This window comes from Hypanus sabinus, unplaced genomic scaffold (genome assembly GCF_030144855.1).
Source record: "Hypanus sabinus isolate sHypSab1 unplaced genomic scaffold, sHypSab1.hap1 scaffold_122, whole genome shotgun sequence".
Lineage (NCBI taxonomy): Eukaryota > Metazoa > Chordata > Chondrichthyes > Myliobatiformes > Dasyatidae > Hypanus > Hypanus sabinus.
Window position 1 is genome coordinate 92,322 of NW_026779281.1, and position 16,570 is coordinate 108,891.

General features: G+C 44.6%; 1 protein-coding gene across 3 annotated transcripts in view; it reads right to left on the reverse strand.

Annotated features, from left to right (window-relative positions):
• The window catches only part of LOC132386585 (gastrula zinc finger protein XlCGF26.1-like), a 146,123-nt gene that overhangs the window by 16,670 nt on the left and 112,883 nt on the right, over positions 1 to 16,570 (reverse strand). The window contains exons 1-2 of one of the 3 annotated variants that reach the window (XM_059958882.1): positions 7,161 to 7,258; positions 5,296 to 5,442 (exon numbers count right to left, since the gene is read on the reverse strand). The exons of 1 other annotated variant lie outside the window; for it this stretch is intronic. The gene's annotated coding sequence lies outside the window, so the exon portion shown is untranslated. Of the gene's footprint in view, positions 1 to 5,295; positions 5,443 to 6,619; positions 6,801 to 7,160; positions 7,259 to 16,570 lie in introns of those variants that run through there. One more of the 3 variants, XM_059958880.1, reaches the window with a different exon arrangement.

A 16,570-nucleotide genomic window follows, 5' to 3' on the forward strand; every position in this document is an offset into this window, starting at 1 on the left:
TGTAAGTGTTGTTACTTCAATGCTCTTGTGCTATTTTTGAATAATAATAATAATAAAAAGATATGAAAAGAATATTAAAGGTGAATATGTTCAGTGGGAAGAAGGATGTGAGCAGGCTATATCTGCGGAACAGAAATGGGAACAACCACCTTCCACGGGACAGGTGGGGACAACAAACCATTTAGAAATTGACAAGCGAGGATGCTTCCTACCGTGAGTACCACACCTCAGGAAGAGCCCAATGTAATATTGACAGTTGCTGCTATTCCAGTTCCGTATATGATTCATATGGGGGCACCTACAACCACTCTCAATCGGGAAATAGTATCGGAAAAGGGATTGCAGTTCTCAGACGCAACATTCACTCTGTCTGGGTTTGAAGGCATGGAATGTACGTATTCACATAACCAGCCACTGGAGGTGGAATTCCACGGGAACCATTGTGAGGTTTCATTTACAGTCAGCACCCCGCAGTCGGGGGTGTAAACCAGCAGGGTGAGACTTGCTCTGTCTGTTGGAAGTCGAGATTCCCTGCACAGGCAATGGTGTCACCCTGTGACAGGTGAACAACTGACAGCTTCCCCAATTTCCGACCCCCCTTGTTGTGGGCACCTAATCTGGACTCCACTGCATTTGAACCCCTTCTGCCAGTGGTCGACCCCTACGTGACTCTGTGCTATGACCCTACGGGGTGCTCAGCTGAGGAAAGCCAATGTTATGCACCCCTCGAGGGACAGAAGTTCCCAGTCATGGTGATTGGAGAGGTTAAAGGAGAAGTGGGCAGTGCATTACTGGCCGAATTTCCGGATTTCCTTTGGCGACAGACAGAACTGGTGGTTCCCCATACCGCTGTTAGTGTTTGCCCTGGGTTCAAGCCAAAGAGCCCAGATTTCATTGCCTACACCTTGCTGAAACAAGCCTCCAGCACCGAGGTAGACTGGCAAGACCTGGCTGTGGTCCAACTCCGATACTGGAAGGAGTCTGAGGTGAAAACGGGACATCTGGTAAGACATTCTTTTAATATTGACCGATCCCAAGATGCTGTACCACATCTCTGAGCAAATTCAGGCCATGAAGTCGGTCGCACCAACTGTCCCCCTATCCAGATCACTGTGAAAGAAGGACAGACTCTCCCATCCATTCTGCAATACCCCCTCTAGCCCGTCCGGATCACAGTGAAAGAAGGACAGACTCTCCCATCCATTCCACAATACCCCCTCTAGCCCGAAGCAATTTTATGAGGATGGAAACTCTTTTGTAGATCCAGCAGGGAAACGATATTCTTGCTATGCGATAGTGACAGACAGTGAAATTGTTCAGCAAGCTTCTTTTGAAGCATCTGACTCCGCCCAGAAGGCTGAGCTGTTTGCTCTGACTCGTGCTCTGTTGCTGGGAACGTTTACACAGATTCCCGTTATGCATTTGGGATTGTACATGACTACGGGGCTCTCTGGGAACATTGAGATTCCTGACTTCCTCTGGCCACCCCATTAGTAATGCCACCTTTGTAAACAACTTACACACCGCTGTACAGCTACCTCGAGTTTTGGCTATTATGAAATGTGCAGCCCACACTCGCATGTCCGACTGTGTCACTAAACACAATGCTCCAGCAGATCAAACAGTGAAAAGTGCGGCACTATCCTCAGTAGTTGTAGCTTCCTCGGGTTCCCCGTCAAGCAACCCTCCATGACTAAAGCAGAATGGGTTTGCCAGACATGTGGGAGGTAAATAATTTTCAGGGGGACGCCTCTGAGGAAGAGCGCAAACTGTGGTCACAGATGGGATGCCAGAAAGACCAAGACCTAGCTTTTTGGATTACCCCAGCGGGACAGGTTTGTGTTCCTACACAGTTTTTACCAATATTGGCTGATTATATACATGATTTACCACCCCTGGGAAAGGAGGGAATGGTTGGTAGCCTGCACCCTGCACAGCGGGTACGAGTCCCTTGACAGGTGGACGTTTTTCTGTCTACAAATTGATTTTATTGAATTACCAATGGCCCACACTCTGTGGTGAAAGTAAACGAAGGGGTATGTAACGAACTAGCTATCAAGCAACAATTCCACTGTGTACACCACCCACGGGCCGCTGGCAGAGTGGAAAGAGCCAAAGACACTCTGAAGAGTAAATCGGCCAAACTAACGGCGGAGGCTGGACTCACTTGGTTGAAGGGCCTACCGTTAGCCCGATTCCACGAGGGTTACCCCATAGGGGAAAGCGGGGTTGTCACCTGTTCAAAACATTCATGGATGGCCCATGAGGATATCCTGGGGACCAAGACCTTGTGCACCATTGCTCCCAGAAAGCCTACCAGCAAAATTAGATATTGGAAGAGATGGGGAAATAAATATGCCAACTAACCAAAATTTTCCAAGCGTTACATTCACAGGTATGACAGGCTTACAAGGAAGAGAACTACCCAGCAGAGAGGAGTGACTATCCCACCATAGAACCTGGGAATTTATCCTGATCAGGAACTGGGACTGAGGGAAAGTTGGACCTCAGTGGAGAGGACCATATGAAGTGTTACTGACCACTCCGATGACCGTGAAACTGGAGGGGCAATACATTGAAGAGACTGCAAAGATGTTACTGAAGGAACTAAGTAGAAGGACTCTCTCAGACTAAAGGAAATTGTATTGGTTGATAGTGGAGAGTGATGAACCTCTAGGTTTCTTGCCGTGGATTGTCATTTTAAGAGATAGTGCCTGAGTGACGTCAGCCGGCAGCTTTCTGGGGGGGAGAGAGAGAGGGGGGGGGAGAGAGAGAGGGGGGAGAGAGAGAGGGGGGAGAGAGAGAGGGGGGAGAGAGAGAGGGGGGAGAGAGAGAGGGGGGAGAGAGAGAGGGGGGAGAGAGAGAGGGGGGAGAGAGAGAGGGGGGAGAGAGAGAGGGGGGAGAGAGAGAGGGGGGAGAGAGAGAGGGGGGAGAGAGAGAGGGGGGAGAGAGAGAGGGGGGAGAGAGGGGGGGGGGGAGAGAGAGAACACGAACGCACGCTGGAACTATTTGACCACGCAGCGTGTTTACACTTCCCAGTTTGTTTCATTGAAGCAAGGATTATTCATCCATTGTATACCGAATGTGGGATTGTCACTTTGTTTGATCCTTTGGAGTGGATCTGTTGGTTTGGGAGTATCCTGTGAGGACCACTCGTGCTAGCCCTTGCCTGGGTGTGGTAATTCACTTGAAGAGGATACCCCTGTGATCAATCACTGCTGGTGATAATTCGTATAATCCAAATGGGGATTTGTTGGAGTATCTCGCGGCTACCACTTTTGTTAACCCTTAGCAGGATTTGGGTGTGTTCTGTGGTAAACACTTGTGAGAAGGGATATTCTGTGGTAATCACTGTCGGTAATACTTTGTGTGTTGGATCTGGATTGGGAGTACCTTGAGGAATCTAGCTGTGCGTTAACCCTTGCTTGGGTGGTCATACCCTTTGAAGACTTATCCCTGTGATAAGCTAATTTTGGTGATATTTTGTATGTGGATTTAGAGCAACGATGGACAAGACCTACAGTGACTGTTATCCTGTTTTACCACCGTGGAATTTGAGGAATTCAATGTAGTTGCCTTCTCTCGACATTCACCTTGGATTAAAAATATCCCTCTCGTCATTTACTCCATGGCTTAACTGAACTTTTATGCTTCACCATCTCAAGACTTTAAGCTTGGTATTCCCTGAGCTCAGTGGTTTGGGAGTTATATTTACACATATGTGTACTCATATCACTTTTAACTTTAGATTATTTTGCTTAAGTTGTTATACAAGTAGATACTAATAAAGACAGCACTTTTAACATCAAAACTAGACTCCAGGTGTTGTCTACAGCTGCTGGTTCATTTAAACCATTACCGGTGCGTAATAGTGGTGTTAGTGTTTATGTCTTTGAGAGGGCTCACCCCAGCATCCAGTTAAGATTTTTCTGTCTCTGTCACACTTATGCCAAATGGGTAGAACTAGGGGCCCTGACAGACACAGTGTTTTGACAGGTGTATCTCAGGCCCCCACCAAACAGAATTTCCTACACTGGGAAACATGCATCGTGGCTGTACTTGCAGGTGCCCAGCAGCGGAGAGGAATAACTGAAACTGAGCGATCTTTGATGATAGTTTTTCTCTCCTATGGAGTGGCCGGGAATTCACAAGAGACAGTCAATTTGGCTACAGCACTTGAGGAGCTGGCCACAATACTGCAGGGGCCCTAACAGAAACACAGGCCCAAGTAACAGAAATACCCACTGAAATGATTGCAATCCGGCAAACAGTCCTACAGAATCGTACGGCTTTAGATTTTATCCCAGCTGAGAAAGGGGGAACCTGTGCTATTATTGACACAGAATGCTGCACCTTTATCCCTGATGTGTCTAATAACACTACATCTCTCTCCGAGCACACTGCCTAGGAGATTGACAGCATCAAGAAAGTAGGGCAGGATTTACACGGGTTCACGGAAGGGTCGAAATGGTGATCTTCAAAGGCCTGTTTGTAATATGTGGGGCATGATATTGCATTACGTCCTAATAGTTGTACATATCATTGTTATAGTTACTGTTGAATGCAGTTTTTCTCACTGAGAAGTCAAAGCTGTACTTGGTTGCTTTCTCTGTAAAAAAATTACTGTTTTGTTGCTCATGTAATGATCAAAAAGGAGGGAATGATGAAGTATGGTTTAACACTTCATTAAAAAATAGCAGCCTGTTTTTCTGAAAGAAACTGCTGATGATCAATAGATGTACTAAGCCATGCTGAGCCATATTTCTTCTTCAGGGTAGCTAGCTAGGGTTTCAGGATGCTTATCTCCTTGTGTGTTCATGCGCAGAGATAGGACAGCGTCAGTCTGTTCTGCGTGTGTAAGCCATTATGACTATTTTGTAATTTGTCTTTAGGGGCTCCAGCCTGTCATGTAGTAAATAACTTTGGTTCCAGCCTGTCTTGTGTGCGGAGTATCTGGATGGATACATCTGTGGTGAAGGGGAATTGTTAGTCAGTTAGTGGATTGGGTGGGAATTCCTGTTGGAGTGGCTAACTGAGTAAGCCCCGGGTACTTAGAATAAAGAGTTTGTACTAATACAGTCTCTGAGTGACTCTCTCCGGATTTGACTTCCACAGAATGGGATTGGTTTCAAACGGCTGGGCTGCTGGAAGAACAGTACCAGACCTGCAATGATTGCAACTGGGTCTGACAGAGGCATAATTGGTTCTTCAGTCTCACTCCAGCTGTTTCCTACCTTCTCTTGTACAGGTATGTAATGTCTAAAGGACCAGTGTTTTTGAATGAATGAGACTCACACAACTTTCTCCTGACTGAATCACTGGAATCTCCGAGTCAGATGGGTCCTCTCCAGTCGGTGCTCTCAATCCTCGGGCTGGTTCACATGTTGCTGTTCCCTCGTCTTCAGTCGTGGGTTTTCTTCCAATAAATCTCTCACTGCAGGTCTAACGTTAACATGAAAGATAATGAAGCACATTAACAATAAAAAGCAGAACCAAACATTTCTGCTTAATGTTACTAAGAACAAAACTCACTGAAATTTAAGCGTTGAAGGCAGATATAATGATCTCAGTGAAGAATCTTTTATTGTCCCTCACATGATACAAAAGAATATGGGATAAAAAGGAGCCATCATTCAGTCATGGTAAGACATAAGGTACAGAATTAGGTGATTTGATCCATCTGGTCTGTCCCACCATTTAACCATGGCTGATTTTTATTCCAACACCATATTCCTGCCTTCCTCCTGTAACCCTGAAGCCACTTAGCAATCATGAATATATTAAATTCTGTCATAAATATACCCAAATCGCAGCCTCAACCAACCTCTGTGGAAACAAATTCCACACTTCGGACACCTAATGGCAAAAAAAAATTTGCAACTGAATTTTAACGAGAAGCATCTTTATTCTGAGACTGTGCTGTCAGATCACAGACTCTCCGTCTAATGGAAACATCCTCTCCATGTCCACTGTATCCAGGCTGTTCAGCATTCGGTAGATTTACTTAACCAAAGCTCGCCTCCACAAACCCCACCGTCCCTCTGAACTCCATCCAGCACAGGTCCAGAACCATCAAATGCTCCTCATACATAAAGCCGATCATTCCTGAGATTATTCATGTGAACCTCATTAGCAACAACTGTACTGAACACATTTCCAGCAATAACAGACAAACTGGTACCAGGATAATTGATAGGGAAAATTTGTGCTTTCTTTACTGTTCTACTATCACAGACCGAGTCAATTCCATTTCCAGGTTAAATGTAATAAAAAGAAAGTGGAATTACCAGAAACACTCAGCAGGCAAGGAACAGCTGCGGGGAGGGAAACAAACTTTACAATTCAGGTTAATGACGTTTCGTCAGAATGACTTCAAACATTTAGTTTTTAGTGCAACTTGAGATTCTGCCTGATTTCCACCGAGTGACAAACTGGTGACAGTGAGGGATCCCCTCACACAGTTTGAACACCAGACTCACGGGTCTATTTCTACTGTTGTAAACACGGAAAAGCCGGTCCAGAGACGTCAGAACACACCGCAGCTACTGAATTAATTATACAAAAATGACAAAGATAGAAGAAACAACAAGCACTTTGTTATATATACTTTGATCCTCACCAAATTTTTATCAACACACTATAGAGAATTTCCCATCCGGACACTTCACGCTTTGCATGGTAACTGCGAGGATCTGCACAGTCCTTTGGATCCAGATCAGTCCTCGGTAAAGCAGGCAGTGAAATCAAAGATCCCCACAACCTGGGACGTTCTCCTTTCTCACCCAGCACAGTCCGGGAGAAGACACAACAGCCATAAAGCTCCAGGACAAACGCGAGGAGCCTCTGGAAGCGGGGCGAATTCGGGAAGTTAATGGGACTCGGTGGGCAAAATCACACCACGTGACCTTGCATCACAAAGCGGAGGGCGGGGCGAATCTGCGGCACACAGTCTCACGTGACCTGTCGGCGGGACTTCCATTTAAATTCTGCAGAAACAGACAGCCAGGGCTCCTGGTTTGGATCGTTCAATGCAGATTTAGTGGAGTTGACACATTTCTGACGAGCCCAGATAGTTGGGAAACAAATGAATTCCTGGCCCTCAGTTCGGGGCTCATGGCCAACATCGGATCTCCCCGCTCGGGATCGGTCTCAATACTCACCGATGGGAAAGTGATATCTTCAGCCCGCAGACAGTGATCCCGACGGAAGAGACGAAAGTCTTTCCCGATCACACAGCCGACCTACTTCAACTCTGAGCGGAGAGGATAACACCGTCCAGCCGGAGACTGTGAACATGCGCGAAGAGATTGTTACATCATCGAGAGGCGGGGCCTCGGAAACAGACGCGCAGATGCTGCCCATCTGCGGTTAAATGGGAGGGGCAAACGGGATCACGTGTCGGGATTGCTGACCCCCCCCCCCGCCCCCCCCCCCCCCCCCCCCCGCCAGGCAGAGACTCCAACTACTCATTAGTCTGTGGAAAGAAGCAAACTTGCCGCTCACATCTCCTCTCACCTTAAATGTATTAGACATTTCAACCCCCAGGAAAATATATCGTCTGTCCACTCTGTCTATTCCTCTCGTAATCTTATAAACGTCAATCCAGTCTCACCCCAGCCTGCGCCGCTCTGGAGAAAACAACACGTTTGTCCAGCCTCTCGTTATAGCTCATGCCCTCTAATCCAGGCAGTGTCCTGGTAAACCTCTTCTGCGCCCAGTCCAAAGCCACGACATCCTTCCGAGAATGGGGGAGACCAGAACTGTATGAAACACTCCAGATGTGGTCTAACTAGTTTTATAAAACTGTGTTATGAGCTGCAACGTTTTAGAAACGAACCAGCAGCAATAGAGTTCACAGCGGAGTCTGGTTTTGATGTTAAAACCATTCTCTTTATTAGTGTATAGTAACTTAATGAAATAAAGGAAAGTTGACAGTGTTAAGTGTATATATGTGTAAATATAATTCCCAGACTATCGAGCCTGAGGGGACAAAGCTTAGATTCCTGAGATGGTAAAGTAGGAATGTTCAGTAATCCACGGAATAAATGATGGGAGAGAGATATTTGTGATCCAGGGTGAAACGTAGAGAAAAGGGCATTACTTCAAAATAATCGCCGTCGAAGTTCTTATCCGTTGAATCCGTCCACATACGAGTTATCAGCGAAAGTGACCTGTCACAGGAATACCGTTTTCCAGGGGTTGCCACACAACATGCCCAGGCAAGGGTTAACACAAGATATTCCACAATCCACTCCTATGGATTATACGAAGTGACAGCCACAGACGTTCGTTGTGGTTCCGTGTACCGATGATCAACCCACTCTTGTGGGCATAGGAGAGTTCCAATCCTCAGCTGCGACTAACTGAAGCGATCAGCTTTTCCAGTCTCTCTCTCTCTCTCCCTCTTTAGACTGGCCGACTGCCTGTCTGCAGATCGCTCTCTCTCTCTCTCTCTTATGGTTCAGTCCACAGTCAGCGCTGTCAGCCTGTGACTGACGTCATAGTCCCGCCTCCTTGGGGTCTGAGATCCCTCTGATCATCGACACTGTTCAGGGTTTTGCATTTAACAGTGTACTGTCGCATACATTCGACCTACCGAGTTGCCAAGATGATCATCACTAATCAAATCTCACTGAGATTTCTCAGGTCCTGTTGAATTTATTGACAAGTGCACCAATACGGGAAGGTACAGGTACAGAGAAACATTGACTTATGGCAGCATCACAGGCAAATACATTCAGATAACACACGGAACATAAGTTATACGATTCTCTGTCAGTAACAATCTGTAAATATGTTTTAAGTCATTAGCGATGTATAAAATACATTGTGTCATGACAAATATTAAAATGTGCATTTTGTCTCAGTAACAGACATGGAAATGTTGAATTTGGTCCCTGTCTCCATTCCTCCTGTAATCCACAACCAGCTCCTTTGTTTTTGTCACAATGATTGTTTTCTTGACACCACTGTGTCGGGGTGATGACTTCTTCTCTGTCGGCTGCCTCGTTATTATGTGAGATTAGGCCAGTCAGTGTAGTGTCGTCAGCAAATTTAGTTAGCAGATTGGAGCTGTGGGTTGCGACACAACTCATGGTTGCACAGAGTAAAGGAGGGAGGAAGAAGACAACCCTGTGGGGTATGTGTGCTGAGGGTGAGAGAGAGAGACAGAGAGAGAGAGAGAGAGAGAGAGAGAGAGAGAGAGAGAGAGAGAGAGAGAGAGAGAGAGAGAGAGAGGTGAGAGAGCCCACACTTACCACCTGCCGGCTATCTGACAGGAAATCCAGGATCCAGCTACACAAGGCAGGGTGAAGGCCGAGGTCTCTGAGCTTCTTGTCGATACTTCACGCCTTGGTATGGCTGCTGCTCTGCCCATGACTGCAAGGAACTGCAGAGAACTTTGGAGAGCAGTGAACATCAGAGAAACAAGCCTCCACTCCATGGACTCTCCCTACACTCCCCCTCCCTCGGAAAAGCTGGCCACGTACTCAAAGACCCTCACAACCTGGACATCCTCGCTGCAAATCCGCTCCCACATCGGGGAAGAGATACAAAAGCCTTAAAGCGCGAACCACCAGGCTCAAGGACGGTTTCCTGTCTGTGGTTATAAGCCAAATGAATGATAAAATGGACTCGGCCTCACAATGTAACTCGACGTGACCCTGCACCATATGTCTATCTGCACTGCACTTTCTCTGCAGCTATAATGCTTTGTTACATTGTTGTCTTGTCATTTTCATTTTTCATTTTTAGAATTTTTTTTACTAGTACATAATCTTCTACAGCTACAGAATGAAACAAGACTTCAATAGATTAATATGTATATAATTAATAAAGTTGAAGGAAAAAACTAATCGTTAAATATAAAAATGGAAAATATATATAGGAAAAGGAAGGAAATAAAGAACCCCATCCAACTAGGGGGGACCCACTAACAACAAAAAAGGGAAAAACCCATTAGGAATCAACCCCCCCCCCCCGGAGCAATACGTTTAAACATTAACTAAATATAAAAATAGAATCATCAACCGCCATTTCATATTTATAATAAAATAAAATTGGAAGGAAACCATATAGCATATTACAAATTAAATGATAATATTTGGCAAAGAATATCTTCTCTCAAAATCGAATCGAGGATCAAAAGTTCTCCTATTTTTTTTCAAACTAAGACATAAGATTCCTTGAGAAAACCATTCAATTAATGCAAGGGAAGAAGTATCTTTGTATCTTAATAAAATAGCTCTTCTTGTCAATAGTGTAACAAATGCAATTACATGTTGATCTGAAGATGAAATACCCTGAATATGATGTGGAACTAAACCAAATAGAACAGTCAACCTATTAGGTTGTAAATTCATTTTCAGAGCTTTAGATCTTGTTGGAAATAAAGACTTCCAAAACGATTTTAATGATGAACATGCCAGAACATATGTGACAAAGTAGCTACTTCAGTTTTATATATATCACAGCATTTGTCTATACTAGGAAATATTTTAGATAGTCTCTCCTTTGTTAAATAATAACGGTGAACAATTTTAAATTGAATTAAACAATGGAATATAGAAGAACAATTTCCGTTTTTCAAAACTCGAAGCCAATCTTCATTAACAAAGATCATATGAAGTTCTCTCTCCCAATCTTGTTTAATCTTTAGTGATATGTTCTCATTTGTAACAAAAATAAGTTATACATTCTGCCAATGGAAACTTTCTCTAAGGGATTCAATTTCAAAATGGTATCTAACAAATCAGATTCTTGTAAATATGGAAACTTAGGTAAGCATTGTTGTAAAAAATGTCGAAACTGAACATATTCCAAAAAATGTGTATGAGCGAGAGAAATTTTGTCAATTAGCCCTTCAAAGGTCATCAATCGACCATCACAAAATAAATCTCTAAAAGAATGGATCCCTTTATTGTTCCATAGGAGAAAAATGGGGTCAGTTGTTGAAGGTTTAAATGAAAAGTTTCGATATAAAAAACTAGACAACTAAATTGTTTCAAATTTAAAAAATTACGAAACTGAACCCAAATCCGTAGGAATAGTTTAATAACCGGGTAAAGATTTAAATTTGGAATTTTGGAGAGCTGTAAAGGTAATGGAGCTGCTAATATTGAAGTTAAATGAAATTGTTTAACAGCTTTTAATTCCAAATCAACCCATAATGATTTTTGTTTCTTATCAAGCCAATATAACCAAAAACATAATTGTCTAATATTCACAGCCTAATAATACAGTCTTAAATTAGGAAGTGCAAGTCCACCATCTTGTTTAGATCTTTGTAAATTATACTTATTAATTCTTGGTCTCTTATTGTTCCAAATAAAGGAAGAAATAAGAGAGTCAATTTGATCGAAAAAAAATTTAGTTAAAATGATAGGTATACCAAACAAGGCAGTAAGGGGATTTGGGTCAAATTGGACCCAAAAAAGTTGTGAAAAGGTATGGAATACTTCCCGCCAAATCTTTTCAATTGTAGGGCCAAACCAAATGATATGAATTAAAGAGGCATCAGCAGAGTTGCATTTATTACAAAGTGGAGAAACATTCGGGTAAAAACTGGAGAGCTTCTGTTCAGAATCGTAAGCTCTATGAACCACTTTAAATTGTAGAAGAGAATGACGAGCACAGACAGATGATTTATTAACCCGTTTAAGAATTTTATTCCATCTATCATCAGAAATCTGACAATTTACGTCATCCACCCAAGCTCTTTTTATTTTATCAAAGAAGTCTTGTCTAGACTCAATCAACAAGTTATAGATACCGGTAATAGAACCATTTACAAAGGTGTCCTGGTAAACCTCTTCTGCGCCCTCTCCAAAGCCCCGACATCCTTCCGAGAATGGGGGCGGCCAGAACTGTATGAAACACTCCAGATGTGGTCTAACTAGTTTTATAAAACTGTGTTACGAACTGTGACGTTGTAGAAACGAACCACCAGCAATAGAGTTCACGGTGCAGTCTGGTTTTGATGTTAAACCCATTCTCTTTATTAGTATCTACTTATAACATAGTAATTTAACGAAATAAAGCAAAGTTAGCAGTGTTATAGATGTGTAAATATAACTCCCTGACTATCGAGCCTGAGGGAACAAAGCTTGAGTCTTGAGATGGTAAAGTAGGAAAGTTCAGTAATCCACGGAATAAATGATGGGAGAGAGATATTTGTGATCCAGGGTGAAACGTAGAGAAAAGGCCGTTACTTCAAAATAACCGTCGACGAAGTTCTTATCCGTTGAATCCGTCCACATACGAGTTATCAGCGAAAGTGACCTGTCACAGGAATACCGTCTTCCAGAGGTTGCCACACAACATGCCCAGGCAAGGGTTAACACAAGATATTCCACAATCCACTCCTATGGAATATATGAAGTGACAGCCACACACATTCGTTGTGGTTCCGTGTACCGATGATCAACCCACTCTTGTGGACATAGGAGAGTTCCAAGCCTCAGCTGCGACTAACTGAAGCGATCAGCTTTTCCAGTCTCTCTCTCTCTCTTTAGACTGGCCGACTGCCTGTCTGCAGATCGCTCTCTCTCTCTCTCATGGTTCAGTCCTCAGTCAGCGCTGTCAGCCTGTGACTGACGTCATAGCCCCGCCTCCTCACGCCGGCGCTCTGAAAGAAACAGTCACAGTCCGACCGCAGGCTCGGAACAGGCGCAACACAACTTCCCGACTTCTGAATTCAATGCTTCAACTAATACAGACAACCATGCCATTTGCCTTCTTAACCACCCGATCAATCTGTGCAGTCTCTTTCAGGGAGCGATGCACTTGGAGTCTAAGATCCCTCTGATCATCAACACTGTTCAGGGTTTTGCATTTAACAGTGTACTGTCTCATACATTCGACCTACCGAGCTGCCAAGATGATCATCACTAATCAAATCTCACTGAGATTTCTCAGGTCCTGTTGAATTTATTGCCAAGTGCACACGTACGGGAAGGTACAGGGACAGAGAAACACTGACTTGTGGCAGCATCACAGGCAAGTACATTCAGATAACACACGGAACACGAATTATACGATTCTCTGTCAGTAACAATCTATAAACATGTTTTACGTCATTAACAATATTTAAAACACATTGTGTCATGATCAGTATTAAAATGTGCATTTTGTGTCAATAACAGACTTGGAAATGTTGAGTTTGGTCCCTGTCTCCATTCCTCCTGTAATCCACAACCAGCTCCTTTGTTTTTGTCACAATGAGGGAGAGGTTGTTTTCTTGACACCACTGTGTCGGGGTGATGACTTCTTCTCTGTAGGCTGCCTCGTTATTATTTGGGATTCGGCCGATCAATGTAGTGTGGTCAGCAAATCTAATTAGCAGATTGGAACCCGCCACTGCAGCCCCACAGTGCACTATTTACAGATTGCAAAGCTACGAAATTGCATGTGAATAGCTTCCCCTCCCCCAACTCCACTCTTTCTGCCTCACCAGCAGACTGGGACATCTCACATCTCGCTGCCTCCGCCAGGACATTAAACTGTGAACAATTGTGGTCAGGGACTGATCTCTGGGGAACTCCAAACGCTACCTCCTTCCAATGTGAAAACGACCCACTCATCCAGACACACACTACCGGCAGTTTATCGATCTCCAACGAAAAAGCCTAATCACCTACTCCCGATGTTCAATACCATTGCTGACTCTGAGTTTACCACCGTCAAATGCCGGGAGGGACATAATAATCAGAAAGTCTCTGGTCACAGCCGTGTAAATAAAATGTGATCTCAGTGGGTGTGTGGCGCATGCTCAGAATGCGAAGGAGACAGACAGACTGAGCCAAGTCACAGACTGATGAAGGGGAGGAATGATCCATTTTGATACAGAGAGGGAGGCAGAGAGTTTGATATTGTTCCTGATGCCGGAACTGTGGCCAGTTAGAAGATGAAGTCTTGTCCCCCCAAGTTGTTTTGAGTTGTGACAGTGTTTTTCTCAGAAGACACCATGGAAACTAAATAATCTGAGTGGAAATGTTGTCCTTCACCTACCGACGTGCTTTGTAAGCTTTTAACAGTGTAGAAAAGGCAAAGGATTTGTGTGTGGGAATCACAAACACAACAGCACGATAGTTCCGCTGTATCTGTCAGTTCACCAGCGCTTGAATGCCGCCGATCCTTGAATGTGGAGGCGGAGATGCTGGAGAAGTCAGCGCCCCACTCGCGACAAGGAAAGCCCGATCACGTGTCCATGTCCGTGATGTGATTGGATACATCGCCATGACGTTCAGAGCACTGTGACGTCATTCACCGGCTTTCATTTTGGAAGGGATTCAGTCGGGCATCGCAGATACACTAAAAGCTTCGCACTGGGAGCGGCCGTTCACCTGCTCCGTGTGTGTGAAGAGACTCATTCAGTTAATCCACCTTGTGACGCTCCGGTGAGTTCACAATAAATAGAGGCCACTTTTGTTTCCGGAGTGAGCAAAGAGTTTCACTCAATCATCCCAGCTGCTGCAATACCAGCAACTTCACATCAGGGAGGAAGTTCAAATCAGCTCCGTGTTAAATGTTTAACCATCACGGTGAATGAAGGCAGCTGCAGGTTCATGAGGGACTGTCACTGTCAGATTCTGCAGTTCTTGCGGCTGCTCATCGCACCCAGGACTGAACCCTGGTCACTGAGCATTGGAGGAGTCTGTTCTGCTGATGGTAGCCTTAAACTAGACTGGCGTTTAATATTGTGGATCTGTGAATGATAAATCAGTCCTGTATCAAATCCCGTGTCTCGCTTGAGAGGTCCACTCAGCCCAGCTGGTCCCTGCCCATGTTTCTGTTCCATATCAGTATATGAAAATCTACCCCTGCCGCTCCCCTCTCACTCTCCCTGAGATGACAGGTTGCAACTAGTCACCACTCCGTGGGATAGGAGATTTCCCTTGACTGTCTAGAATCACAGAAATCTACAACATATTATCGATACTTTGTCCCACAATGTTGTACCGACCATGTAACTTACTCTAGAAATTGCTTAAAATTACCCTACCGCATAGCCATCTATTTTCCTAAGCTCCATGTACCTATCCAAGAGTCTCTTAACAGACCCTTTTTTATCCGCCTCTACCACCGTCGCTGGCAGTGCATTCCACACACACACCACTCTTTGCTTAAAAAACTTAGCTCTGTCATCTCCTCTGTACCTACTCTCATGCAGCGTAAACCAATTCCCCCTCATGTTAGCCGTTTCTGCCCTGGGAAAAAGCCTCTGGCTATCCACACGACCAATGCCTCTCATCATCTCATACACCTGCATGAATTTCCTGCATGATTTTCTCCGGCTGAACAAGGCGATGAGCTCACTGTGGTTGTGACGTTGTTCAGGGCTCTGGACGAAGATGGTTAAACTCCTTCTTCCCTGCTCTTTTCAATGTTTTAGGTAATTTTCACCAATTTTAAAGGACTGTGCCTCAGACAGCACAATTGTTACGTACCAGCAGCAATAGGTCACTAACGGAGTCTGGTTTCGATGTTAAAATCACTATCTTTATTAGTATTGTGACGGGGTCCTGAATTACCCCTACGAACTGTGTTTTTGAAAAGAGAGAGGGAGATGTTGTTCAACACCGAACACCTTGTTGGAGAGAGGGAGAGGGAGAGGGGGGAGGGGAGAGAGAGAGAGAGAAAGACTGCTCGGAGATGGTGTAATGGTTTCTCTGTAAGCTTGTTGACACTTTGACAAGGACATTGTCAGCTTCTGTGTTCTTACAGAGAGAGAAGGGAGGAACTGTTTGATGGACAGCTGGGGCTCAGCACGGTGAGATAAGTAGGAGGTCCGCTGATAGACCTCCAGACACATGGTTTTGGACACTGAATGAGCTTTGTTGTGTCCACAGAAAAAGTTGGGCTTTGGACGATCGATCCGGAGCATCGATCAGTGGCTCTCGCAGTGTGAAAAGGCTGTGACCGGTGGGGAGTTATTCGTGTGTCCATCCCTCGCCTGGGTTAATAACTCCACCACAGAAGAACGGTCCCGTTTGTAGTGTCACAGTCGGTAACTTCCAAAGGATTTCGGAGGACGACGGCGTCAGCTTACCTGAAGACTCAAAACTCTCCCCCCTCTCTCTCCATCACTACTCGACTCAATCCCACGAACTGAACCGAACTTCACTCATCACCGGAAGACGGTATCCATTCACCCAGAGGCGTGAAGAAGCTTGGCTTTCCTATTTACACACACACACACACACACACACAATTATTGCTAACCTGTTTGATATATCTGCATTTATATTGCTGTATAACGTAGTTACTAAGAAAGGGAATGTAGAGAGAAGGCAATTACGAAGAATTCCACACACATTCCACTCTGGGTAAACGAAATAACAGTCGCCAAAGATCTTATCCGTCGATTAGCTCCGAAATCCACTTAGAAATATCACCAGGTGACAGTCACAGGAATATCGTCTTCAAGTGATTACCACAGAACACCCCGATTCCAGGTAAGGGACAACAAAAGTGATACCACAGGATACTCCAGCAAATCCACACATATGGATGATACGAAGTGACAGTCACACATCCGTTGTGCACTACGTGCCGATGATCAGCTCAACCG